Source organism: Chiloscyllium punctatum, chromosome 43 (genome assembly GCF_047496795.1).
Source record: "Chiloscyllium punctatum isolate Juve2018m chromosome 43, sChiPun1.3, whole genome shotgun sequence".
Lineage (NCBI taxonomy): Eukaryota > Metazoa > Chordata > Chondrichthyes > Orectolobiformes > Hemiscylliidae > Chiloscyllium > Chiloscyllium punctatum.
Window position 1 is genome coordinate 19,307,037 of NC_092781.1, and position 27,807 is coordinate 19,334,843.

The window sequence follows — 27,807 nt, forward strand, 5'->3', positions numbered from 1 at the left end:
GGGCTAACCCATAATTCCACGATGGAGGGAATTCCAGGATGCCGACACAGGAATATTGAAAGAATGGCGATGAAGCAATGATCGTGAGTGGCTTGAGGTTAACGTGAAGGTGGCGGTGTTCTCATACTTCTATTGCTGTCACCCTTCTCGATGAAAGTGGTCGTGGGTTTGGAACCTAATCTCTGATGATATTTTGTGAATTTCTGGAGTATACCGTCTCGGTAGTAGAGACTGCTGCTACTGAGTCTTGTTGGAGCTACATTCATCCAGGCAACTGGGGATTATTCCATTACAGTCCTGACTTGTGACTTCTCGATTGTGGACATGAACTGCCGAATCAGAAGCAAGTTACACGTCACAGCATTTCGATCATCTGACCTGCACTTGTTTTCACTGCATTTATGCGGTAAGATCACTTGCGTTTCTGGTTAATGATAGCTCCAGGATGTTGATAATGGGGGATTCAGTGATGGTAACATCATTGAATGTCAATAAGTGGTGGTTAGGTCGACTCATATTGGTGAATGTCATAACATGGCATTTCTGTGGCAAATGTGTTTCTTGCTATTTGTGCGCCCATGCCTCAATATTGTCCAGACCTTGGGGCATTTGAACATGAACTCTGTCTATATCCGAAGAGTTGTGAATGGTGCTGAACATTCAGCAGTCATCAGTGAACATCCCCACTTCTGACATTATGGTGTAGGGAAGGTCATTGATGAAGCAGCTGAAGATGCATGTGTCGAGGACGCTACCCTGACGAATTCTAGCACAGATATAATCGAACTGGGATGACTGACCTCCAACAACAACGATCATTGTCCTCTGTGCCAGATATGACGACAATCAACCGAAAGTTTACCGTTGCCACCCATTGATTCCAGGTTTGGTCACGCTCCTTGATGCCACACACGATTGAATGTAGGCTTCATATCAAGGGCTGATGTCCCCTCACCTCTCGAATGAATCTGTTCATTCTATTTTTGAACCAGGTCTGCAATGAGGTCAGGAACTGCGGGACCCTGGTAGAACCCAAACAGTGCTCCAGTGAGCAGGTTGTTGCTGATCAGGTGCTGCAGGATTGCACTGCTGATGAAAACCTCTATCACTTTTTTGATGCTCAACAGTAGACTGATGGGGTGTTCATTAGTCCAGGTTGGATTTCTACTGCTCCTCATGTACAGGGCGTACCTGGGCGAATTTCCACATTGTGGGGGTAAAAGCATATTACTTATGTTGGAACCACTAGGTTAGGATCGGATTTTTGAGGAAAAACTCCCCGTCCCCATGAACCTGGTGGAAATTTTATGGTATTTTTCTGCAGCGCATTGTAGAAGATGTGAACCACTGCAAACGTTCAGAAAAGGTGAACTGATTTTCTGAATCCGGTGTGCATAATTGGACTTTTACTGAGTTATACAATATAGTAACAAACTAAGAAAACAAAAGGATGCCAAAGACGGCCAAGCAAACTGTAATCTTTTTCATGCACAAACCTGAAATCATAACGGACTTGTGGTAAAGAGAAATGGATGATGAAGTTCACATCAATGAAGCCAAAGGAAACGAGATTATTACATTTTGGTGTGATCACTAATTTTGAAAACGTTGGTGAGGGCCACCAGAATCTATTAGAATGAAATTGGTAAAATATAATGAAAAGAAATAGCCATGATCCCTGAATTGGGATATTTCCCACCTGCCATCGTGATTTCTGTGCACACTGGTCATAAGCAGATTCTATTTTGAATTTCACACGATTCTATGCAACGTGTGGTCGATGAACAATTTCTGTTAACCAGGATAATGGCATGTACAGCAAGATTATTTAATATCAGCAGTTCAAGTTCCAGTGAAGCGACCACTCGTAAGTTCCGTAAGGAATGTCTTGAATTTCCTGCGTTGTTTAAGACATCTTTTACTTTATCATTCAGGATAATATGGGCATGACTAGCTGAATAAGTATCGTACAATTGGATATTGTGAGGAATCATCCTAACATCTGAAGCTGTGTCGTGTAGGTACCGTCATTCTGCTGTTTGGAATTAATTGACAAGCAATTTGCAAAGTGAGAGCGGCAGAACAAGGAAATATTAAATATTTTGGAAATATCTGTAAATTGGATGGATATTGTGCATGTTGTTAGTTCAAGATTAAGATTCAATGCAGCATGATTGGATCTGATCTATTTGTTGGGTCCTCTTATTTCTACAATTAGAATGTTACACACAATGTGTGAAATGCAAATGCTACTGAATTATATCTTCCACACATTGTGATTTACGTTCTGCACTACACAATGCATCTTCTGTCATGCCTTGATATAGTTTGTTCACATTAAAACATAGTTGATTTTCCTCGCATCCACCAGACTGTCATTCATTCCTTTTTGTATTGATTGGTTCGTTTGCTTGTGGTGCTACTCAAACACAGTGAGTACTGAATATTGAAGTTGCAGACGCAATGCGTATATTTTTACATCAGTTCTTCCTCAATTTCGAGATTAACTTTTTGTCTTAGAATTGAGTAGGCAAACATTGCAGGCAACACTCTGAATTGAGACAAAGGGAATGTATTTCAACATAATTCATACAATAGTCAAAATTCCTCAGGCAGTTTTCTTGCCAGTTCTTGGCCTGTTTTCACCAGATGTCATGTTGTAATTCAACCATTGAAATGCACAGCATATGTGAAGAAAGTTGTTTTGGACCGCCTGGTTGCATCAGCCATAGAGCAGAACCCGATTTTCTGATCCCATTTTAATGTATTTGACATATCGCCTTTTTCGGCTTGGCATCACAGGTGTACATGAAAATATACAGTGAGACCTCTGAGTGTTTCAAACCTAAGCACACATAGAGGCAATAATTGCAATCCTCTCACAACCTCCTGATTGATTTTTAAGACCTCTCATACCCACAGGATCTCCTACCCATTCATTAGAGCTCAGTCCACAAGTCATTGATCAACATCAAGCGGAAGGGCTTCTTCGTTTCCACTCTTGCAATGTCAATCATAATCGTATCCACCTAAACATTTTACCACTCAATCTCTCCTGCTCCAAGGAAACTAATTCCAGTCTATCCAATGTCTCCACATAACTGAAACACTCCAGCAAGATCCTCCAAAAAACTCTTCAGCGCTCTGTCGTTTGGAATGGCATATCTCCTCTAAGTTGGTTTATAAAACTGCAATCAATACGATAGCTGTGGCTTAATCAACTATTTTTACAATTTGAGCTTAAACCCTCTTCTCTTAAAATATATCTATCAGCTGCAAATTTCAATTATTCCATATGTATTCTTATCCAGTTCGCCAACCTGTCATAGAGTCGTATAGCACAGAAACAGTTAGTTTGTCTCATTCCACCACGCTGACCTTGTCCTCAAACTAAAGTAATTCCACTTTTCCGCGCCTGGCCCATATCTCTCGAAACCTTGCTAACCATGTACACGTGCAAATTTAAATGGTATAAATGTTCCTGCATCTCCCACTTCCTCTGGCAATTCATTCATTAGAACATAAGAACATAAGAAATGGGAGCAGGACTAGTCCATCTCATCCTTCGACCCTGCTCTGTCATTCAATTAGATTATGGCTGCTACCTCTGTAGCCTCAGGTCCACTTCCCTATCCATTCATTCTATCACTTAAAACCTTGACTGTTCAAAAAATATGGAGCATAGCTTTAAAAGCATTTACCGAGGATGACTCAAGTATTTCACTGGGCGTGGAATTCCACAAATTAACAACCCTCTGGGTTAAAAGGTTCCTTTGCAATTCGGAGAAAATTGTTGTCCCTCTAATTTTGAAGCTGTCATCTTGTCCTCCTTTCACCCGCCGGTGGAAACGTCCTCTGTACTTATATCTTGCACATTCGTTTCAGATGTGTCTGTAAGAATCCGCATAATTCTTCTAAAATTCACAGAATCTAATCCCAGTCGAGATGCTGGAAAAGCACAGCAGGTCAGGCAGCATCCACTGAGTAGTAGAATCAATGCTTTGTGGATAAGCCCTTCGTCAGGAATGAGGCTTGTATGCTGGAGGGGTTGAGAGATAAATTGGAGCAGTGGGGTTGGGTGACGGTAGCTGGTATCGCAAGAGGTTGATGAAGGTGGGGATGAGGTGATAGGTCATACAGGAGACTGGAATGGATAATTGGAAACACAATCGACAGCTCGAGAGGTTTGTGCTGAGTTAGGGAATTTGGACTGGGACAAGGTGGGGGAGGGGAAATAAGGAAACTGGTGAAATCCACATTAATTCTGTGTAGTTGCAGGGTCCCAAGGCGGAAGATGAGTAGTTTTTCTTCCAGGCGTCGGGTGGTTAGGATTTAGCAATGGATCTTCCCCAGGACCTGCATGTCCTTGGTAGAACGGGAGGGGAAGTTGAAATGCTCAGCCACGGAGCAGTGGTATTTGTTTGTGCGGGTGTCCCTGAAATGTTATCCAGGATGATCCACAAATTGGCGTTCGGTCTCCTTGATGTAGATTAGACCACACCTGGTGCAACGGATGCAGTCGATGACATTAGTGGAGGTACAGGCACATTTCTGTCAGATATGGAAACATCTTTCCATCCAACCGTATCTTCTTCTCATTTATGTCTCAGCTCCCTGGCCAACAAGCCTCACTCCTGGTGCAGGAACAAAGCATAAAATGTAGATTCTCCTGCAACTCAGATGCTGGCTGACCTGCCACGCTTTTCAGCACCACAATCTCGACTCTGACCTTCAGCATCAGCAGTCCTCACTTTTTCCAAGATTAAACTCCCAGTCCATTCAGTCTCTCCTCATAAGCAAACCCTCTCAAATGCAGAATCAACATTGTCACGTTCCTAGGTATCCCATCTATTGCGAGTATATCCTGTCTCAAGGAAGGAGCACAAAACTGCACGCAGTAATCCAGGTTTGGCCTTACGAGCACCCGTTACAGCTGCAACGTAAGCTGCCCTGTTGTTAAACTCCATCCCTTTAGCAATGTTGGAAAGAGACGACTTCACATTTGTTAACGTTGCACTCCATTTGACGAATCATTTTAACCAACTGTGTCCGTCTGTATCATTTTGCTTTACCACTCATCTTAGTGTCTTCTGTACACGTTGACAAACTACACGTGCTTACCAACTTCAACTCATCTATTTAAATTGTGAATAATTGCTGTCCCAACAGTGATCCCCGAGGCACAATTCTAGTCAATGATCACCGACCAGAAAAGCTGTGATGGGAGAATGAGCAATGTTCCTTGTACTGACATGAGTTACGGATAAAAGTTCTAGTTAGATCAGGGCGTAGATGCTTGATGGATGAGTGGGACAGTCGAGGTCAGCAGTACAGAGCTGATTCTTGCTTAGGAAACCGTAGGTCTGGGATTACAGCGGCGATAGCTGAACAGAACAGTGAAGGTCCATGGGCATATTGGTGAAAAGTGACCGGGACAGCGTAGATCAATGATAATAGATCTGATACGTGAACGGGACAGGAGGAGCTCGTGAATACAGTTGTGATGTTTGAAGGTGACACCGAGGTCAATGAGCACAGGTGTGACCGCTGAAAAAGACAGCGCAGGTCAACGAGTGCAGCAGTGATGTGTGAACGTGTCTTTTTCAGTCAGTGCAGAGAGAATGCAGGCAGTCCGTGACAATGTTGGTCACTGACTTCAATGTAATGTGTGACCAGGAAAAAGTATAAACAAAGAAGTGATGTGTCAAAGAAACAGTGTAAGTCAGTGAGTAATGATGTGATGAGTGTACAGGGCAGTGTTGGTCAGTGTGCACAGGGTGTTTGGTGGATTTGGCAGTAAAGCTCATGACTACAGTTTTGGTCGGTGAGCAGAAGAGAATATGTCAATAAGTACAGGTGTGATATGGGAATGGGCAGTCTTGGTCTGTGATTTCAAAGATGATGGTTGAACAGGACAGTGGACAGCAAATACTGGAATGTTTTTGGGTTAATATCAGGTGATTACAGGAATGATTTATAAATGAGTTCGTGTTGGTCATTACAAGCCTGATGGTTGAACGGAACTGTGTAGGTCAATGTGTGCACAATTTACTTGGGGTCAGGTCCATGTCAGTCGTGTAGTACAGAGGTGATCGGTGAAAGGAACATTGTAGATCTTTGAGTATGGGGGGGTGGTGAATGTGGCGTTGCTGGCCAGTAAGTAGAGGGGTGATGGGGAATTCAGACCGTGTTGGTCAGGTTTGTCACGGGTGATGGCTTGACGAGTCGGTGCATCTCAGGGACTATACAATTGATGGGTCAACAAGCCAGTGTGTGTCAGTGTATCCAGGTGTGATTGTCATAGTGTATACCACTGGGTAGATGAATAATATGCGATTGAAATGGTATCGCCCAATCATTGCAGGTGCGATAGTTCAAAAGGAGAATGTAGGTAAGTGAGTACCAAGGTGATGGGTAAATGACACACTTTTGATTAGAGAGTAGGGAGGTGAAGAGGTCAGTATATCATTGAGAACAAAGATAATGGGTGAACAGAACAATGTAGTTCAATGAGTACATGGTTGATGGTTGGAAGAGACACTGTTACTCAATTTGGACAGAGATTATATGTGTTTGGGATATGTTGGATTGATGTGCATGGTTGAATGGAACAGTGTAGGCCAGCTTGTACATGGATGACAAGTGAACAGAACAGTGTAACTTGATGTGCATTTGGATAATAGCGCAGCATGACAGTTTAGATCAGTGGGTACAAGGGTGATGGAAGATTAGGCAGTTTAGATCAGTGTTTAATTGATCAGCACAGATCAATGAGTAACGGTGTGATTGATGAATGGGATAGTGTAAGTCAGTGAGTACACGTATGACTGGTGAACGTGACAATGTAGATAAATTCGTTCAGAGTTGATCGGTGAAAAGGAAAGTGTGCGTCACTAAGTACAGTGCTTGATAGGTGAACTGGTCAGTGTGTACAGCAAAACTTGGTGAGTGGGATAGTATAGGTCAGTAAGTCCGGGCAGGGCGACATAGTCGCTCAGTGGTTCGTACTGTTACCTCACAGTGCCAGAGACCCGGGTTAGATTTCACCCTTGGGTGACTGTCGTGTGGACGATTCACATTCTCCCCGTGTCTGTGTGGGTTTCATCTGGGTGGTCCGGTTCCATCCCACAATCCAAATGTTTGCAGGTTAGGTGAATTGGCCAATCTGAATAGTTCGTACTGTTCAGGGATGTTTAGGTAAGCGCCTTGATCAGGGATAAATGTAGAGCAATAGAATAGGGGAGTGGGTTTCATGGAATATAATTTGCGTGGTCAGTGTGTCCCTGTTGGGCTGAAGGGCTTTTTCCAGTTGCTACAAGGTCTCAAAGGAATGAGAGTGACCAAATCATCTGGCATCAAGCGAGGCACCGGAAAGGACAATGGCAGAAACAGCCCTGTTGATAATGCAAAGTCTTCATCACGACTATCTAGGGTCGAGTGCCAAACTTGGGAGAGTTATCTCAAAACCTAGTCATCAACAACCTGACACAGACTTACTTCGGGTGTATTACCTTGCAGACAATGCCCCAGACACCACCATTACAACCCTTGAATAAATTCTTCCCTAGAGGCAGGACACAATCAACAATGGTGGGGGCACAGTGGTATACAGTCCAGACGGGTTTTCCCTGGCGGGTCTCAACAAAGACACCGGATCCCATGGAATGGGACAATGAACTCTCCTGCTGATTACCATGTACTGTGCTCCCTCAGCTTATGAATGAGTACTCCTGCATGCTGAACAACAATTGGAGGAAGTACCGAAGATGCCAAGGGTTTATCTTCTGCTCTGGGCGCGGGATTTTAATGTTAATCACCAAGTGATTCGGCAACAACTCTCCTGATCGAGCTGATACAGTCTTTATGGACGTAGTTGCTAGACTGTTTCTGCAGTTGCGAAGTGAGGGAACTAATCTGTGGAAAAATCGCTTGACCTCATTCTTAGCAAACTGCTAACTTCAGATACATTCATCCATGAGAGTATCTATAAGGGTGACTACCACACAGTGCTTGTGGAGTTGATGTCCCGCCATCCCACTGAGGATAACCTCAATCCTGTTGTGTGGCACTATCACAAGCTAAATGAGGTCGACTTCAAACAGATTCCAAAACTCAAAAATGGACATTTATGAGACGCTGTGGGCCCTTCGTAGCATCAGAATAGAACTCCGGAACCACTGTCACCTCATGACCTAGAATATCAACCACTCAACTATTGCAACCATGCCAGGGGACCCAATCTGATTCAATAGCGTGTGCAGGAGGACATACCAGGATCAGCACTAGGACATCCCTGAAGGTGAAGTGTCAACCTGGCGAAGCCACCGAACAGGACTACATGTATGTCACATAGAATGGGTAACAGGTGATAGACAGATACATCACACATCCAATGGATTGTATCTAAGCTTTGCAGTCCTCCACATTCTTGCGTGAATGGTGGTGAACAAATAAACAAAGACGAGACAGCACAAATGTCTGAATGATGGAAGAGTCTAGTACAACAGTGCAAAAAATCAGCCTGATGCTTTTGGAACAAACCTCAGCCGCAAGAGCTGACTGGACGATCTGTCTCGTCCTCCTTCCCTGGTGCCCAGCAGATATCAGTGTTTAGTCAATTTGATTCACTCCACGTGATATCAAGAAACGGTTGGAGACGCTGCATACTGCAAAAGATACAGCCCTCACAACATTCTGACAATAGTACTGAAGACGCTGTTCCAGCATCTGCTGCTCCCCTGGCCATTCTGTTCCAGTACAGTTACAATACTTGCATCTACCCGGCGATATCAAAAATTACCTAGGTATGTATTGTACAGAAAAAGCAGAATAAATCCAACCCAGCCAATTATGTCCCATCATTCTGCTCTCGATAATCAGTAAAGTGATGGAAGGTATCAACAACAGTGCTATTATGTAGCACCTGCTAAGCAATAACCTGCTCAGTGATGTCTAATTTGGGATCTTCCAGGGCCTCTCAGCTCCCGACCTCATTCGGCCTTTGGTACAAACAAGAAGAACATAGCTAAATTCGAGGGATGAGATGGAAACAACAGACCATCATATTAAGTTTGTACTTGACCCAGTGTGGCACAAAAGAGCCCTGGTAAATCTGCAATGAATGGGAATTTGGAGGTAAACCCTTCGGTCGCAGACTCATATCTGGCAGAGAGAAAGATGGTTATAGTTTTTGAAGTCCGTTGTCTCGGCTGAAGAACATCTCTGCAGGCATTCTTCATGGTATGTGCCAGGCCTAATCATCTTCAGATACTTCACTAATATTCTTCGCTCGATCGTAATGTCAGAAGTGCGGATGTTTGCTGATGATTGCACAGTTGCTTACCATTCAAACTCCTCGGGTACTGAAATGATCCGTGTTCACATGCAACAAGTGGTAATGAACATTCGTATCACAAAAATACCAGGCAGTGGCAATCCTATTTCAGAGACAATCTAACAAACGCCCCTTTACATTCAATGGTGTTTTCCTTGTTATATACACCATTATTAACATGCTAGCGGTTATAATTCGTCGGAAGCTCAACTGGACTCACCACATAAGCCCAAGAGCTACAAGAACAGGTTGGATGCTAGAATTACTGCGGCGAGTTACACATCTCCTGACTACACAAAGGCATTCCACTACCTACAATGAAAAAGTCAGGATTGTGATGCAATATTCCTCAATTGACTGAATGAATGCAGACCTAAAATCATTCAAAGCAAAGCAGCCCGTTTCCTTGGCTTTACATCCGTATGGATCCATTTGCTCCAAGACCAAGGTTTTGCAGGTGTATAAGGTGCACTACAGAAATTCATGATTGCGCTTCAGATAGCATCTCCTTAACCCAAAAAGTGTATGGGAACCCAACTACGTTCTGCACCGCTCCCCCACCCAAGCAACTTACCACCCTGATTTGGAATCAATATTGCTCCTCCTGGAATGACGCTGTTTCAAAATCCTAGAATTTCTCTCCCAATGGCCTTGTTGGTAAACAAACTGAAAAGGATTGCAGCGATTGAAGAAGGTCATCACCACTGTCTCAAATAAAAATTGGGTATGGGTAATGAATGCTGTCAGATAAAGATCCACTCATACATAAGTGAAAAATAAATAGCTATTAGTTTAACAACTGATTTTTTTAAATGAATGCAACATATTAGGACATTAACTAAAAACATTAATATTCAAAACAGTTTCAATAAAACATAAAGGAATGTTAGACATGTTTCTGATGCATGAAACAATTACCGTTTCTTTTATCTTCCCAATAGTTCAAAGGTATAGAATATACTGTTCATAGGTATAGAATGTGCTATATCCAGGCAAACAGATGATTTACAATCTGATCAAGCACTGCACAATTCAAAATTATATGGCTTCCATTCAATGTTGCCATTGCTGGCATTGAACACATTCAAATCACTAGCTATTTTAATGTGGAGAGTGTTTAATTGATATGTGAGACAATTCGGGATCTGGTTTATTAACATTGTTTATACAATGGAAGTCGTTGCTGTTGCTAACAGTGCGAAAACATTCTGCTGTATTTTGAGCTGCAAACAAATGGCAGTATTTACACCTTTTCTCCGAAACAAAGTAAATGTCACAATGTGTTCTTTGGCAGGAATGCCTCTTTACTTAGGTATAAGTAAGATCACACTTGTTGAAATATAATAATCTCAAAATACAGTTTTCCAATTATCTCCTTCGTTTGGTGCCTGATCACTTCTCAGGACGAAACTGCCTTAAAGGTGCTTATCCTCAATCCAGTCAAATATTTCTCATTGATTTACCTGCCATTTTTTGGCACCATATAAGAGCACGTGGTGATGGAATTAACACATTGGTTCAGATGGAGAATTGGCTCATGATGGGAAATAGTGATTCAGTACAAACGAGTAATTTTCAGATTGTAACTGTAACTAATGAAGTCTCAAACGGTCCAGCCCATCATTTTAGCAGTCTGTGGTCACGCCAATTTCAAAAGATACAGGGAGGCAATTGTTGATTCGGACAACAGGAGTCTGCAAATAAAAAGAGAAAATCCAGGTTAGGTGAGGTAAAATGCTGAAATGAATGGATTATAAATAATTTTTTTTTCGCTCTCATTCAGAACATAAAAATAATCAGAATATACATTAACTGAAAAAGACTGGCGAATGCTGTGATAAAAGCAAGTCTGGCTATCCTCACATGCAAACTAATAAAATAACTTACCACACAGATATGTGTAACTCTATGCAGAATTCCCAGCCTGTTACCTGCTCTTGCAACCACAGTATCGATATGGCATTTCCAGTTCAATATCCAATCATGCTGGGATTTTGATAGTGGAAGAAATTCAGTAATAGTAACACCATTCAGTGTCAAGAGGGCAATGGTTAGTCGCTTTCTTGTTGGAGATGACAACCCCATGAATATTGACAGTAGGGGTATTCATTGATGGTAACAATATTGAATAGTAAGGGTCGATAGGTATTATCTCCATTGAAGATGATAATTTCCTGGCAATTGTGAGGCGTTTGCTTCTTGTCAGTGTAGTGTTGCATTTTTCTCCAGGTCTGGTTGCAGTTGGACAGAGACTGCTTTGCTCTCAGCGGAGTGGCCAAAATAATGAATATCGTGCAATCATCAGGGAATAGCGGCAATCCACGACACTAACCTGATTATCTCCTGTACAGAAATGACTGGGATGAGATTAACTAAATGACCACACTCACCTCAATTCATGTTTTTGTGTAAGATAGGCCAGCAACCACAGCATCTTGACCCTGAATTGCAGTGACTCGAGTCTTTCTCGATCTCCTTAATATCATACTCATTCAAAAGTGGTCTTGATGTCAAGGGCAGTTACATTCAATTACATTTCTTGAATTCAGCTTTTTGTGCGCTTGTTTGCACCAAGGTTGCAAGGATACGAGGATCTGACTGAATCTGGTGTCGAAAGAAACCAGGTTCAGTGTTTCTGCAGCATGGTTATAAACCGTTCAGTCCATTGTCTTTATGATGGTTCTATTTCACAGGTTTCAGCTTGTAACTGTATATTTTATGATGTTTCACGCACTTATCTCAATACCTCTTAGATCACAGAATCATAGGCGTCTCAAGGAGCAGATGTATGCTTTTCAGCTGATCGAACAAGTAACGTTACTATCTCTCATGCTAATCTACTCCACGTAACTTCACACTTTTTCTATACATATAACCAGCCAATTCCTATTGTGATTACTGGCCATTGAACCTGTCTAATTGACATTTCCAGTCACGAGATAACATGGCCTAAGTACTTACTGTGTGAAAAGCTCCCTCTTTTATCTCTACAATACCAACCATGAGCGTTTGACCATTCAGTCATTTATGTACGATTTCGTTGCATCAAGTCATTTCTCAACCTGTTAAAAAGTTAATGGTTTGCATTTTATTCGAATAATCCTTTATTTCCTGAGAAGAATACGGTTAATGATCATCACATAGACATCATAACCTTCTGAATGACAGTTCAAACCGAGTAATGAATGCTGACAGCGCCAGCAGCAGTCGGTTACGATGAGTGAATCACAGAATGAGATTAACATTATCCACTTCTACTTCCTGATATATTATGTATTGCTCGAAACGTCTGGTATAATTTAAGACTTAGATCATCCACTGTGTAAAGACTCTCGCATTGATCCAAGACATCAAATGAACTTTGGATGCAATATATTTTTAGGAGATTGCAGAGCCATTGGCCTTGATTTTTGTGTCCTCTTTGTCTACAGGAGTAGTGCCAGAGGACTGGAGGCTAGCAAACGTGGTTCCCTTGTTCAAGAAGGGGAGTAGGGATAATCCTAGTAACTATAGGCCAGTGAGTCTCACTTCTGTTGTGGGCAAAGTCTTCGAGAGAATTGTAAGGGATAGGATTTATGCACATCTGGATAAGAATAATGTGATCAAGGATAGTCAGCATGGTTTTGTGAAGGGCAGGTCGTGCCTCACAAACCTTATTGAATTCTTTGAGAAGGTGACTAAGGAGGTAGATGAGGGGAAAGCGGTAGATGTGGTATATATGGATTTTAGTAAGGCGTTTGATAAGGTCCCCCATAGTAGGCTACTGCAGAAAATACAGAGATATGGCATTGAGGGTGAGATGGAGGTTTGGATTAGGAATTGGCTGGCTGGAAGAAGACAGAGGGTAGGAGTTGATGGCAAAGGTTCATCTTGGAGTGCTGTCACTAGCGGTGTTCTGCAAGGATCTGTTTTGGGACCATTGCTGTTTGTCATTTTTATAAATGACCTGGAGGAAGGGTTAGAAGTTTGGGTGAGCAAGTTTGCGGATGATACGAAAGTCGGAGGAGTTGTAGACAGTGAGGAAGGATGTGGCAGGTTACAGCGGGATATAGAGAAGCTGCAGAGCTGGGCAGAAAGGTGGCAAATGGAGTTCAATGTAGCTAAGTGTGAGGTGATTCACTTTGGTAAGAGTAATAAAAAGATGGGGTACTGGGCTAATGGTCGGATACTTGGTAGTGTGGAAGAGCAGAGGGATCTTGGTATCCATGTACACAGATCTCTGAAAGTTGCCACCCAGGTAAATAGTGCAGTGAAGAAGGCATATGGCGTACTGGCTTTTATTGGTAGAGGAATTGAGTTCCGGAGTCCTGAGGTCATGCTGCAGTTGTATAAGACTCTGGTGCGGCCGCATCTGGAAAATTGTGTGCAGTTTTGGTCGCCATACTATAGGAAGGATGTGGAGGCACTGGAACGGGTGCAGAGGGAGTTTACCAGGATGTTGCCTGGTATGGTAGGAAGATCCTATGAGGAACGGCTGAGGCACTTGGGGTTGTTTTCATTGGAGAAAAGAAGGTTTAGGGGTGACTTGATAGAGGTGTACAAGATGATTAGGGGGTTAGATAGGGTTGACAGTGAGAACCTTTTTCCACGTATGGAGTCAGCTATTACAAGGGGGCATAGCTTTAAATTAAGGGGGGGTAGATATAGGACTGATGTTAGGGGTAGGTACTTCACTCAGCGAGTCGTAAGTTCATGGAATGCCCTGCCAGTAGCAGTGGTGGACTCTCCCTCTTTATGGGTATTTAAGCGGGCATTGGATAGGTATATGGAGGATAGTGGGTTAGTGTAGGTTAGGTGGGCTTTGATCGGCGCAACATCGAGGGCCGAAGGTCCTGTACTGCGCTGAATTCTTCTATGTTCTATGTTCTAATTTACTTTGAATGTTCTGCAGATCTCCATTAGAGAGAATGCAAATATGTGGCAATACCCTGAGTACTACTTGGAAATTGGAGAAAATTCGATTTCTTGACCCTACTAGCCTGCGTGATCCAGAGACACACAGAATGCTGTCAAAAAGGGAGTTGTAGAAATTTGGCTGACTGACAGTCAAGAAATGTTGAAGACGTTTTAAGGCTGTACTATTTCTGACTTGTTGTGAAACATGTAGATCGTGATTTTCCCATGGATCTTCTGTGCCGGTTCGTTCAACTGTTAAATGAATTAGATTTGAAACGAAAGAGCGGGGTTTATGGCTGTCTCAGTGAAGTATACTGATGCTGCGCACTGTAATCATTGCACTGGTGGAAAGTTTAAATACATAACCTGATAGATGTGCTGTTGCTCTACCCTGGAGTCTCTGGAGATCCCTGAGTTTGGTTATTATTGGAGTGTCATTCATCTAGGCATCTGTCGACAATCACATCAAATTCCTTACCTGTACCTATTAAAATATGACAGAATTTTGAAAAACAGGTCGTGATGCCCAGTTGCAGAATTGCCCAAAATCTATAACGTAAAAAAAAAATTCTCGATCAATTTATCTTCTCAGAATGACAGCAGTCCCTGTTTTCAAATGTTGCTCAACATTAGAACGTGCATATATTATGGACAGCATTGTGCAGAATACTTTGAGGGTTACGACTGGGACATGTTCAGAGCGCTACTTTGAATGTACTTTATTTTCTTTATGCCTTGAAAATAGATAAGAGAATGTAAGAGAATGAGGGGAGAGTAAACTTATAAAAAAAAACCTTAGTACATGTTCTGGATTTAACAAGGATTCAAATCCCACAATGGTAAATGGTGGAATATTCTTGAGACAGGTAACACCAGTATCAAACTCTATAGTTACTTTTCGCTGGTGAAGTATTTCCACTAGTGGATGTGAAGTTTCTTTAAAAAGTAACCAACTGGCAGTTCAATCGCATTGTCATCTTCCTGTAGCAGTACGACACCAATTCTTATGTCACTAACATTGATGGCAACTATGAAGGCTTTTGCAAGGTTTGGTGTCGCTGTAACTTTTATTTGTTAACATTGCTTTGAAATGGCCAAATGCCTCCTCACATTCTTCTGTCCACCGAAACTTTTTTGATCTTCTTCAGCAAATTGTTTAACGCTGCCGCTACACTGATGAAGTTTGGAACAAGCCTTCGATCCAATCTGCTTAATCCTAAGAACGAAAGCAGATATTTCTTCGACGTTGGTCGTGGAAATTCCTCAATGGCATTCATCTTTGCAGTTCATAGGGTAAACCTTCCATAACCGACGTTATGAACCATGAACATCAATTCTGCTTTCGCCAATTCAGTTTTGTTTAAGTTTATTATCGGTTTTGCTTCTCATAGTCATCCAAAGACCTCTTCCTGCTCTACCATGTGATTTTTTGAGGACGTACTGAAGATCACTACATTGTCTAAGTAGACTGAAAAGATTATTACCCTCGCCAAAACTCCGATTATGCGCCTTTGGAATGTGACGGGGGCGTTCATCATTCCGACGGGCATCAGCTTAAATTGATATATCCCATTTGGGGTTACAAATGCAGAACTTTCTGTCTCTGTCTCTGATAAAGGTACCGACCAATAACCACGTAGTTTTCCAAGTTAGTAACGTAATTACCTTGTCCGACTTTCTTGATGCAGTCCTCCAATCGCGGAATTCGATATGAGTCCAATTTTGTAACGGCATTGACTTTCCAATAATACAACCAACATCGTTGATTCCCAGCTGATGTTAGGAAATAAGACAATCAATGAACTCAACTCGGACAAGTTCGGTTCAATGATATCCTCCTTGAGCATAGCGTCTGCTTCCTTCTGGACCTATCTGGCATTAAAAGGATTAAGCTGATAGGGGTGTTGTTTTATTGGAGCAGCATTCCCTGCATCTACTTCAGTAACAATAGCGTTCACCCTCCCCGTCTGGTCGCAACATACGTCCATATACTGCAGTAACAAATCTTTCAGCAGCGTTCTGTGTTCCTGAGGCAGATACATTACGAACCTACCCCACTCCTTAAAGATCTCTTTATTTTAAAATTTATTTTGTGAGACATCAAAATCCACATCATCTGAATTTGATTCCTCACTCTGCGGGGCAGTAACTAACACCAGTTTCTCCAGTTCTTTCTCTCCAGTATAATGTGGTTTCAATTGTTCACATTACATACCGGATAGCTTTTCTCCCCCCATCTGGCATCTTTACTGGATAGTACACCTGACTCAACCTTTTCTTAATGTTATGGGGACCATTCATCTGGTTTTGAAGAGATCCCGTCCCTCGATAACAATACTAATCCGCCTCCCCTCGGGAAGACTTTAAATTTCAGTTTTTTTTATCTGCCAGTTTTTATCATTCTATGCTGTGCTGTATTCTATGCTGTATCATTTTAGCTGCTGTTTGGCATAAACTCTACTCAATATAATCTCCCCCCTCACATCTGACACAATCCAAATGTGAGATCTCCGACTTTAGCCCTGTCAATTTCTCTTGAATTACTTCCAAAGGGCCTCTGACTTCATGTCCTTATACTAACTCAAAGAGGGTAAATTGAGTAGATGAATTTGGGGCATCTGTAACGGTAAACAATACGAATTGGACACCAATATCCCAGTCATTCAGATAATTTATCATTAAGCTCTTATCGTGGTCTCCAGGGACTGTCGTCTCCTTTCTAAAGTTCCCTGGGATTCAGGACATAACGCAGTTGATTTAAAGTGATGTATGCCTCAACTATTCATGATTCCTTAAACAGCCTTTCAGTCAAAATAGACCCTTGGTCTGATGGAATTTCTCAAGGTAGCCCATACCACACGAAGGGAGCTACTAACCTCTCTACCACCCAATCTGCTTTAATAATCCGAAATGGAATTGCCTTCCGAAATCGAGTAGACACAACCAATATAATGAGCAAATACTCATTCTCAATTTTAGTTTAGAACATGCTCAATCAACTATAAGCCTCATGAAAGGTTCTTTCAATGACGGAACTGGCAACAAAGGTACGGATTTTATTACTGTCTCTGGCTTAGATAACGTTTGGCGTATATGACATTTTTGACAAAAGATAACCACATCGTTGTACATTCCAGGCGAATAGAAACGTTTTTGTCCCTCACCGTGAGTCTCCCTTTCACCAAGGTGACATCTTCCTTGTTGTTCATGTACTACCCATAATACTTCCTGCCTGTATGCTACCAGCAACACAATCTGGCACACTTCTGCCCATGCATCCTTTGCAGTAACCTGCTGAGGACTCTATTTTCGTCTTTGGGTTCTATCTTTAAGATAATATCCCTCAAGGATATTGTCTGCCTCTTTTTCGGAGTATGCATCAACATATGTATCTTCCTTTGTCTCGGCTTTCTATTAGAGCTCCATTACCCTTTCAGGACTGAGCACTTCTGTCTGAACCTCTGCCTGTTCAGATTTTTCCTGCACTATAATTTCAAACAGGGTGTGGGATAACTGAATCTAAACTTCTTCATCTTTCGCTTCAGCTTTTGCTTCGTTCCGTGACCTATGATTGTGGCATCGGTTTACTACAGTCTGGGAAAATTCCAGGGTATTTTTCGTGGATCTCCTCGGTTACCTGGTGTTCATGGTGCTTCTCTACAAGAGTGGATGTCAGTCCCATCTTGTATCATGTTAAATCATTCCCAAGGACAAACTGTATTACTGGAAGTGACACGCTGTCAATCACTCCTGTGGTTACTTCCCCAGGCCTGAGTGGACACCCCAACCTGACCTTACACAGGACAACGTCGAGTTGGAAAAGATAGGATCAGACCTTGAAGACCATGTTGACAGCGTGTTTTCAGAAGTACCCGAATAACTGGGATAAAGGCATCCCATTCGGACATTCTGCCATTCGAGATGCCCCAAACGAATCTACTCAGTTCACTCCTTTCGAGTTAATATTTGGGCATGAAGTGAGAGGCCCTTGCAAATTAATTAAAGAAAAACTGACAGAACAAAGTCTGGGTTCTAACACCTAGATTATGTATCAGAGGTGAGGGAGAGATTAAATTGCGTAAGTTAGGTAGCTAACGAACATCTAAAGTGGGCACGGCATGGAATGACGCAGGTGCCAGATGAAAGTTCTGAGATTGGAATGTTTTCACGAGGTGGTGAAGAGTTAGTACTGTTACCAGTGACACGTAATCCCTACAAACCAGGTTTAGCGGTCTATATAAAATTAAGAAAACGTTAGTTAAGGTGTAATATGCAGTAAAGATGCCAGATAGAAAAGGTATGTCACGTGTATATTTTGAAACTCGATTGAAGTAGCGAGAAAGAGCTGGAGAAATCAGGTGCTGGCTACTGCTCCACAGAGTGAGGAATCAATCACAGATGGTGTGGATTTTGATCGTCCTCAAGATAGATTTAAATGAATAAGTCCTACAAAGTGGGATAGGTTAGTAAACTATCTGTCTCATGTGCTTAGAATACAGTTGAAATGTGTGTTACTGCTGTATAAGAACATATGTCAGTATCAAATGGGGAGGACTAATGCTATATGCCATGAAGTCGCTGTGGGGAGTACTGCTCTGATAAAACCAAACCCCTATTGGATCAATCCTTTCAAAGTAAGACATGTTGATAAGGAGTTGGAGACCATGCTTGATGATGATAACATCCAACCAAACCAGAGTGAGTGGTGGTCACCGATCGTTGTAGTTACCAAACTGGACAGTAATCAACGATTTTGTGTAGATCAACAGAAGGTCAACGCCCTTCCAAAATTGTCCTCATATCCAATTTCGAGATTGGAGGACTGTATCGAGGAAGTCAGAAAGCCAGTTGGATAACTAAGTTGGATCAGTGACTGCGAAAGAAATTTTTGAGTTAGCAATCCCAAAAGGCCGATATTAATTTAAAGAAAGCCCTTTGGAATGAAAAACGCCCATCACATTCCACAGACTCACGAACAGAATTTTGGCTGGGCTAACAAACTGTGCAGTCTATTTGGACGATGTAGTGATTTTTTCTAAGTCCTGAAAAGATCACATGGTAGGGTAAGCAAAGCTCTTTGAACGACTCGAGAAGCAAAATTGGTAATAACCAAAAACAAAACTGAATTTGCGCGGACGTGATGTTCTTTGGACATAACATCGGTTGTGGATGGTGACCTCATAGAACACAAAGACAAAGGCCATCGAACAATCCCCTTGACCAAGCTGGAAGAAAGAGAAGCTTTGATTCTTGAGATGAAATGGATTCTACCAGACGTTGTTCCAAATGTCAACACTGTCGTGACACCATTAACAGATTTGCTGAAGAAGAACACAAAGTTTCAGTGGGCAGAACAATGCGACCATTTGAAAGCAATATTATGCACCAAACCAATTTTAGCTGCATAAATTATTTCAAACATTTTAAAGTTGCCATCGATGCTCGTGACATCAGAGTTGATCTGTATTCCCGCAGGAAGATGAGGATGGGAATGTAAAATGCCAGTTGTTTATTTTTTGAAAAAGTCACCATCCACCCGAGGAAATATATCAAATCGAGAATGCACTATTAAGCAGTACAACATTATAATGTGCATGTCATGAACAATGTGCCAGAAATAGTTGTATTCTTCTCACTTCCTGACTTTATGTTCCTCCATGTGAATTCTGAACATCTCTGGAAGTGATGTTTTAAACTCCTCCAGCAGAATAATCTCTCTTATAGCCTCATTGATCCTATCTATCTTTAACACACGCACCCATCAAAAAAATGACTGTTTAATTATTTCGAACTTACCATGTCTATCTTTGTTCCTTCATTCCGATTCTGAAATGATGTCTTTATGTTTCTGGTATCGAATTATAGCACTTAAAATACCTTATTTCCCTTGTTCATAATCTCTTGACCCCTCAACTTACTGCATGTTAAATACCTCACTAGATCAATCTACCAGGTTAGTCTGATCTCGCATTACCTATAAATCCTTGGACCACTTGATCTGCCTTTGGAATTATAAACTGAAATAAAGAAGGCTTCAGCATCTTTTTCATCAAAATGTGGCAGTGTTTTGACATATTTGTGTAAGTCATGACCTTCTATTTTAAACTCCATCCTGTTAAAAAGATTTTGTTGACTAAGCGGCAAATTCCGAAGTTCAAAATCTCTCCTTTTTTGTCTCGCGTTTTCTTCTCTGTGTCCTTCCGTCTACCTTACTTTTCTCTCTCTTTCTCTATCTCCTTCTACTCTCGCACTTGTTTCAGCTGAGAACCTTCTCTCTCTCTCTCTCTCTCTCTCTCTCTCTCTCTCTCTCTCTGTCTCTGTTTCTCTCTCTGTCTGTGTTCTTGCTTTCTTTCTCTTTCTCTCTCCGTTTCTTGTCTTTGTCATTCTCTTTCTCACTCGCTGTTTTTATCTTTTAACTCGAATTTACTCAGTTGTAATTTAAGTTTTTTTCTACCTCTGCTGTACTTGTCTATTTCTCGAACATACTTAAGTGCTTGGGCAATTCCCTTACAATTTCAGCTTCACATTTGCCCTTCGTTATACCCCCATCTAAATTCTTTGCTATTTCTGAAAGCATGATCTTTTTTATTTCATTCTAAGTTTTCTTGCCAAAATTGAGAATCACCTTCAAATGTCAGAATCTCTTTACCAATTTTAAGAACAATTTCTCTCACTTTTACTTTATCAACTACAACTCACCGAAATTAAACAAATCATCACATCAATGAGTTACTTAATGATTTGGGACACTAACCTGCAAGTGCTTAATTTCTGGGGCTTTTACATACCCAAAATCAATTCAAATCTGTCCAAACCTTAAATTGCATCTGCCTAAACATTTTCAAGACGCGAATCCAAAACCCAGCCTGTTCAAATTCTGGCAACGAGCCCCCTAACTGTTGAAATCCCGGACGAGCCCCCAAACGGGGTAAAACCCTCTACTACTTTAAACCATAAACACAGAAAAAGTTTCACCCTGTGCTGCAATCTGTTAAATTTCGAGAGGCAAAGAACTATCACCAAAGTAATTATTTCATGTAAACATTTCAAAGGTTATTCTTTAAATCAAACAGAGAACGTTCTCGAATAACTATTGACAACTTCTTTTCCTGAAACTTTATTTTACCTCCCTCTCTACAATGCTGGTCCAATATAAAATCCCAATTAATATGTATTTAAAGAGCACGCTTTAAGACCACTCATCTTTTCCTCGTGTCTTATGTCGGTTGTCCTGTGTAGAATCTCTCTCCAGGTCGGTTTAGATATTTTTTTGTTTCCGTGAACACTCCTTCTCCAGACAGGTATTGGTCAGAGAGCTCTGACGAGCAGCCGACATCTGTTGGTCTTTTGGCATTTCTCTTTGCTGCTCTGTCTACTGTTCAAAATGTCTGGTATTTAAACCCAAAATATCGGATTGTTTCATTGGTTAAAATGTTATCAAAATACAAAATTCAGTTTCGTTCCTTGGGGCATAATTTAAACAGATTGTCCGAATTTGAAATTTGTTTTGTCTCATGGCAACTGAGCTACGGCTGTCTTTTCGACCAAATGTTACATTTGTTACTTTGTTTAGATCACTTTGTTCTGTGTCAGGTAGTTTTTCTCGCTTTTCAGGTCTCTTCAATTTGCATTTCACCGCTGCACCTTCTGATTAAGAGACAGGAGTTTGGTTTTAACAAAAGGTTCAAATGAGAAGATGAATCTGTTCCAACCGTTGCCAAATTGAAATGGATCGTTGCTCCTTTCACAAAAGAAAACCATTCAAGAGGAGCAGATTGTGTCACAGGTCTGGGTAGGACGCTGCCCATTGAAGCTGCAGTGGTCCGTTTCTGTTGGCAGCTTTGGATTAGAGGGAGTTGTGGTTACACCCTGCAGTTTGTCCCTGTTTCACTCCGTGTAGAGCCGGGGGACCGAGAGTTATTGATGCTGTTTGTATGCAATCACTTCACAGGTATTAGTTAAATAAATGTCAGTACGTAGTTAGTGCAATTGAATTACCTGAAATAACTGAAGCTCAGTTCCTTGGTGGTGTTGCACCACTAAACGTCCAGTTCATTGATGAATACTGACCAATTGAGAAATAGAGACAAGCGTGAACATGTCATGGAAAATCCCTTAATGCACGATGATGGCGGGAATCTGAAGGGCCGTTGGACAGCTGGAGCTCTCAGGCTCTTGTCAACAACTTTCCGAATTGCATCACCGAGAACGCCAGTGGCCTGAGGAGACGCAAAGAACCAGAAGAAAGAAAACATTGCAGGGTTGAAGTTGCCCAGCCATTTCACGGTAACGGTCCTTGGTACAACAGCAAGATAATTGGTAGCAGTGGAATTCAACCCCGTGACTCGGGTAAAAAAATCAAGTTTATATCCAACGTCTTTGTCCATTCAACCACGTGAAGCTACACTGCAAACGTTGTTCTAAGTCGAAGCTCCTGGCAAAGACCGGCAGGTCTGGCAACAGGAGCGAATCAGAGTGAAGGTTTTGGATCGAGTCTCTCTTCCTCAGAACGGTGTCATATTTGGAACTATTTCACTGTCGTTCTACGAATATGGTTTCAAATTCGATGATGGGTTGCTACAGGAAACTGATAGGAAATCAGCAATAATGGTTGACGGGTATTTTCAGTGCGGGATAAGATTTATGCGTCTGTTTGCTTCAAATTACAATAAGAACAGAATTATGTTTATTGGGATTACTCTGTTGCTGTTAAAAGGGTACAGCTCATTATGAATATAATGTATCAGATTTTTATTGCACATGCAGTGGTTTGAAGGTCTTTAATTCTGGAAATCATGTTACTTCCTTTTGAAGAGCTTTTGTTATTTTTTTTGTCTTCTGCGTCCTCACCTTCAAACATTGTGACTGTAACTTACAGAATCAAAACAGGTTATCGGGCATTATCTTTTCAGTATCTTCCTACATGATCTCTGCTGAATAAGAATTTGATATGTTGAGAGGTGGACGTTTGAAACAAAAAAAGCAATATGTTGGTAATGCTTACTGGTGTGATAGAGAGAGAAACAGAGTTGCCGTTCATGATTGCAATTAAGTCAATGTAAAGTATAAAGTGGTCACCTAGTCTGTTTTTGTCTTCCCATTGCAGAGGACACTGCATTATGAGCAGGGTGTGCAGCAGCTAAAGGTTAAATAAAGCTGTCAATCATCTGCAAACACTATTGAAAGTCTCGGACAGTGAAGGGGGATGAGAAAAATAGGAATACTTGTCCATAATACATCAATATGTAAAGATGCTGATGGACAGACTGGTATTGAGATCTTAAAACCATTCAAATGAAGTACCAGGATATCAGCACCTCTTCAAATAACACAGAAGATCAATTTCCCCCTTAAAGGCACCTCTCATCGTGTTAAGAACAGGAATTAACTTTGTTACATTAAAGTTAAAAAACAAAAGAAAGCTAGATACATGAATGCTTGAATCTTAAAATTGCAAGCAAAACATTGCTCTATGCGAGTACAATTCAGCAACTCAATGCTAGAAGGATTGCACCTCTAGCTCAAATCCATACCCAATAATTTCAGTTTTTTTGTCAGAACTTTCAGATTTTGCGACATGAATACTGGCAAATCTAAAAGCTTGGACATGCTCAACAATTCAATGTCCCATAGATTTCTACACAAACACACCAAGTCAGGAAGTGACAGGAATAAGGACAAACATTGCATTCGAAAGTACTGTGGTTTCCTTGAATTTGACTGTTTTTTGAAGTGTCTTCCAAAACTGCCCAAATTGTTTCCATCTCCTGTGTCTCAGAGCTAAAACATATGCTCGATTATCCTGAAACAAACGTGGGCGTTATTGTTTTCATTCCCTGTCCAATATATGAAATATAAAAACAATCCACCATTGAAAATCTCTTGACATATGCGAATATAATGATATTCCCAAAATGTCTGTAGAACCTGCCTAGCCGTTTTTACAAACGCTGCATAATTGTAATCAAACCCCATAGGCTAGTATTTCAAAATCCAAGTTCTAAAAATGAACAACAGCAAAAAGACGATTGTAATTTTTCTGATATGCGTGAAGGTGTATACATTGCCAACGGACAATCATAACTAATATAACTTGTAATCGACAACACGAAGTTGACATTTCGGGCAAAAGCCCTCATTAGGAATATTTCTGATGAAGGGCTTTTGCCCGAAACGTGGCATTTCCTTCTCCTCGAATGCGGCCTGAGCTGCTGTGTTTTTCCAGCATCACTCTGATATAAACTCTGGTTTCCAGCATCTGCAATCCTCATTTTGCATATATTAGATTTCTGATGAGTACAGTGAAATTGTCAGTTAATTGTCGCTTCTGGAATAATCCAGCTGCTCATGACACAGAACCATTTGCAAGCAATATCGTCTTTATCACGAGTGAACATTTTGTTCAAATGTCTTGGCTGTAAATTGGACAAATCGATTAACTGTGGAATATCATGGCTAGTATATGACAGATGACTCTACTTTAGAGGTTTAAGTAGTTGAACGAACATGGATATTTCACGCTACTTTAAAACTTAGCTGTCAACTTACAGTGGAGTCCAGCGTTTAAAAATGGAGGTATGCAAGAACTCAAAAGCTGAAGCACAAATACTACTTCAACGAGAATATGTGTTGATAACCCGGAACTGGACCAGATGTATAAGTAACATTTGCAATGCCGACATGGAGAATTGTTATGAAAAATAATATCATAGTATGAGATTGCTGGAGATGATACAACATTCAATAATACCATTTCTCCATTTCTGGCTCATTGAACATCTAATTTTTCTGGACCCGGAGTCTCTGTGGCCTCAGTTTGCCGCTGGAATGTGTCTCAAAATCAAAGCATTCAGCAGCGAAATCAAAATGAATGGGAGTCAAAACATTCACTACACAAATCATATGCAACCATGCAATCATACATAAAATATTACTTTTATATCGCAGCGCCAGAGTACTTCATTCTACCCAGGACAACATGGACATGATTCCCATAAATCAAGCTGCTGATTTCTCAGTGCAAGATTTACATTGAGTTTCTGAAAACTATAGGCACAAGTCGATAAAAAGTGAAAGCATCAAACAAGTAGAAGTGTCAGTGGCTGCAAAAATATAAACCATTGTGAAGATTATATATAGCTGTGATTGTCAGCAAATCGCTTAGGAAACAAATCTCAGACATGCGATTTAATGCCACAGCTGAGTGTGATGAAAAAAACGTAACGTTGTCTGAGACAGCAAGAAGGAAATGATGCATTTAACAAAACAAACCTTCTGTAACACAGTGTCAGAAACACAACTAGGTTGGCTATAATAGAGAGAGAAATTGTTAACTGTAAACAAAAATACTTCGTTGTTTCATAAAAAATTCAAACGTAAAGAATTGCTTGTAAAGTTTAGAATTTAAGCCTCTCCTCCTGTGGGCATTATTGTTTTTCTTCTGGGTGTAGTATAATGTTGAGAGTTAAAATAAACCCAATAAATAGAACAATAATGTAAAAACAAATCTTGTGATCTCATATATAAAAGAGAAAATTGATGTTCACATGGAAAGCAAAATAAAAATACCACTTCAGGAAAGTCAATCAACAAAAATCTTCGGAGCTGAAGCGCACTATATGAATTGGCTGGTGACGGAATCGTCTTCTGAGAAAGAAACACATTATCTGTCTAGAAAAATGACCAATTCTCCGCCATGTTGAATATCTCAAAATAATAAAGTTGTGACAGTCGCGCCATTGAATCGGACAAATTTCTGTTTCGAAGTGAAACTGTTTGATTTTAAACCTGAAATATTCTGAATGTGTAAATTAATCAATCCAACTATGAATCTGAAGTATGGTTAATGTGAACCTCATCTGAAAATGTGTTTCTGGAGAAGCGCAGCAGGACGGGCAGCATCCAAGGAGCAGGAGAATCGACGTTTCGGGTATGAACCTTGCTGGAGCTCAGAAATCCAGCATCTGCAGTCCTCACGTTCTTCCCTATTGTGAACCTCAACCAGTTTCAGACAGAATCAATCTGAAATAGAATTTGGATCACTTCCAGTATGAATCATTTTCATCCACATCTCGATTCTGATAGAATCTGAATATAAATGAAAATCATTTTCAATATTAAAATAAATCTATTTAAATCTTAATCGGAACTTTTCTCATTGTGAAAATTAACCAAAATCAACCTGACTGTGAATCGGCATCAATTTCAGTGCTGCAGAATCAAACTGAATTGCGATAATGATCAATCGTAAAAGGAATATTCATAGTCCTGAAATAGAACTTGTTTTAATTTTATGCATTGACTAATCACAATATTCGTCTGCCAACTAATTACTCTCAGTCTGAGTTTAAAACATGATGAATATAAATTGAAATCAATGGTAGTTTGAATAATTTAAAATGCGAATCAGAATCATTCCTTAAAAAGCCTGAACTCATGACTGTATAATTCATAATCATTCAGAATTCAGCTGAATCAAGCTGAAATTATACCTGATCTGGAACTGAATCTGTGTTACTATGAATCTGTCTGAATGTGAAACTTGTTTGATGTGAATCTCGTTACTTTTGAATCATTTTGATGATGAAACTGATTCTATCTGAATGAGAACAGCAATCTTTCTCAATGATAATCAATCTTCTTCTCAGTGTTAATTCCGTAAACTGAAATGGTCAATCACAATTTGCAAATGAAACGAGCTTCAGGGTGTCTGAAGCAGGTTCAAGTGAATTTGAATAATTTCAAACGTGAATTTGCATCAGCCTCAAACTCAGTCATGCTGGAGGTGTATTCAAGCCATAATAATCTGAGTAACTTGCACTCTAAATGCGAATATGAAGCACGATTCTCTATAATAGTATCAGTATTGAATTCAAGGTTGAATCATTATGATTTTATTTCGATTTGATGAAGAATTATTTTGTTTTAAAGCTAGGTGCGGTACTTTCTGAATGAGGAATGCTACCAGTCAAAAATAAGATTCGTTCCTATATATCCAGCAACAGCAGCTGCACTATAGCGCGAAGGATACAAAATAAAATAATAGCAAAATTGTCCAAGGTACGGCACGGTGATCATTTTCGGTATTTAAAAACAAAATGTGGATTGAGTTCATGATGTTGGCACAGATCGCACTGAGTATAATTTCATGGGTTATTTGACAGACTGATTCTTGAGCAGCACGATCTAATCGTAAGCAGGAAATCGACACCAGGAAATAATTCTACAGCAGTTAACATTACATATAAGAAAGAGCGAGCGAGAGACAGAGAGGAAAGCAGGAATGAACCCATGCCGAATATGATCAGTTAACTCACAGAAAATGTGTAAAATAATAAAAAGAATTTCGTTACACCGTGATAACGGGCTGAGACTTCAGTTTCAAAAACAGAATCGATGCAAGCAGACTGTACTTACACTCAAGAAAAGAATTGCAAACTCATTTTCCATTGCATCAGCAAATTTCAACGAAATTGATTTAAAACATGGCGTCACTATCCTAGTTCATTCTAAACAATTATGTCCATAGCGGCGCCTAAAATCTTGCATGTGGCGTTGTCAGCAGAAAACAGAGGGGA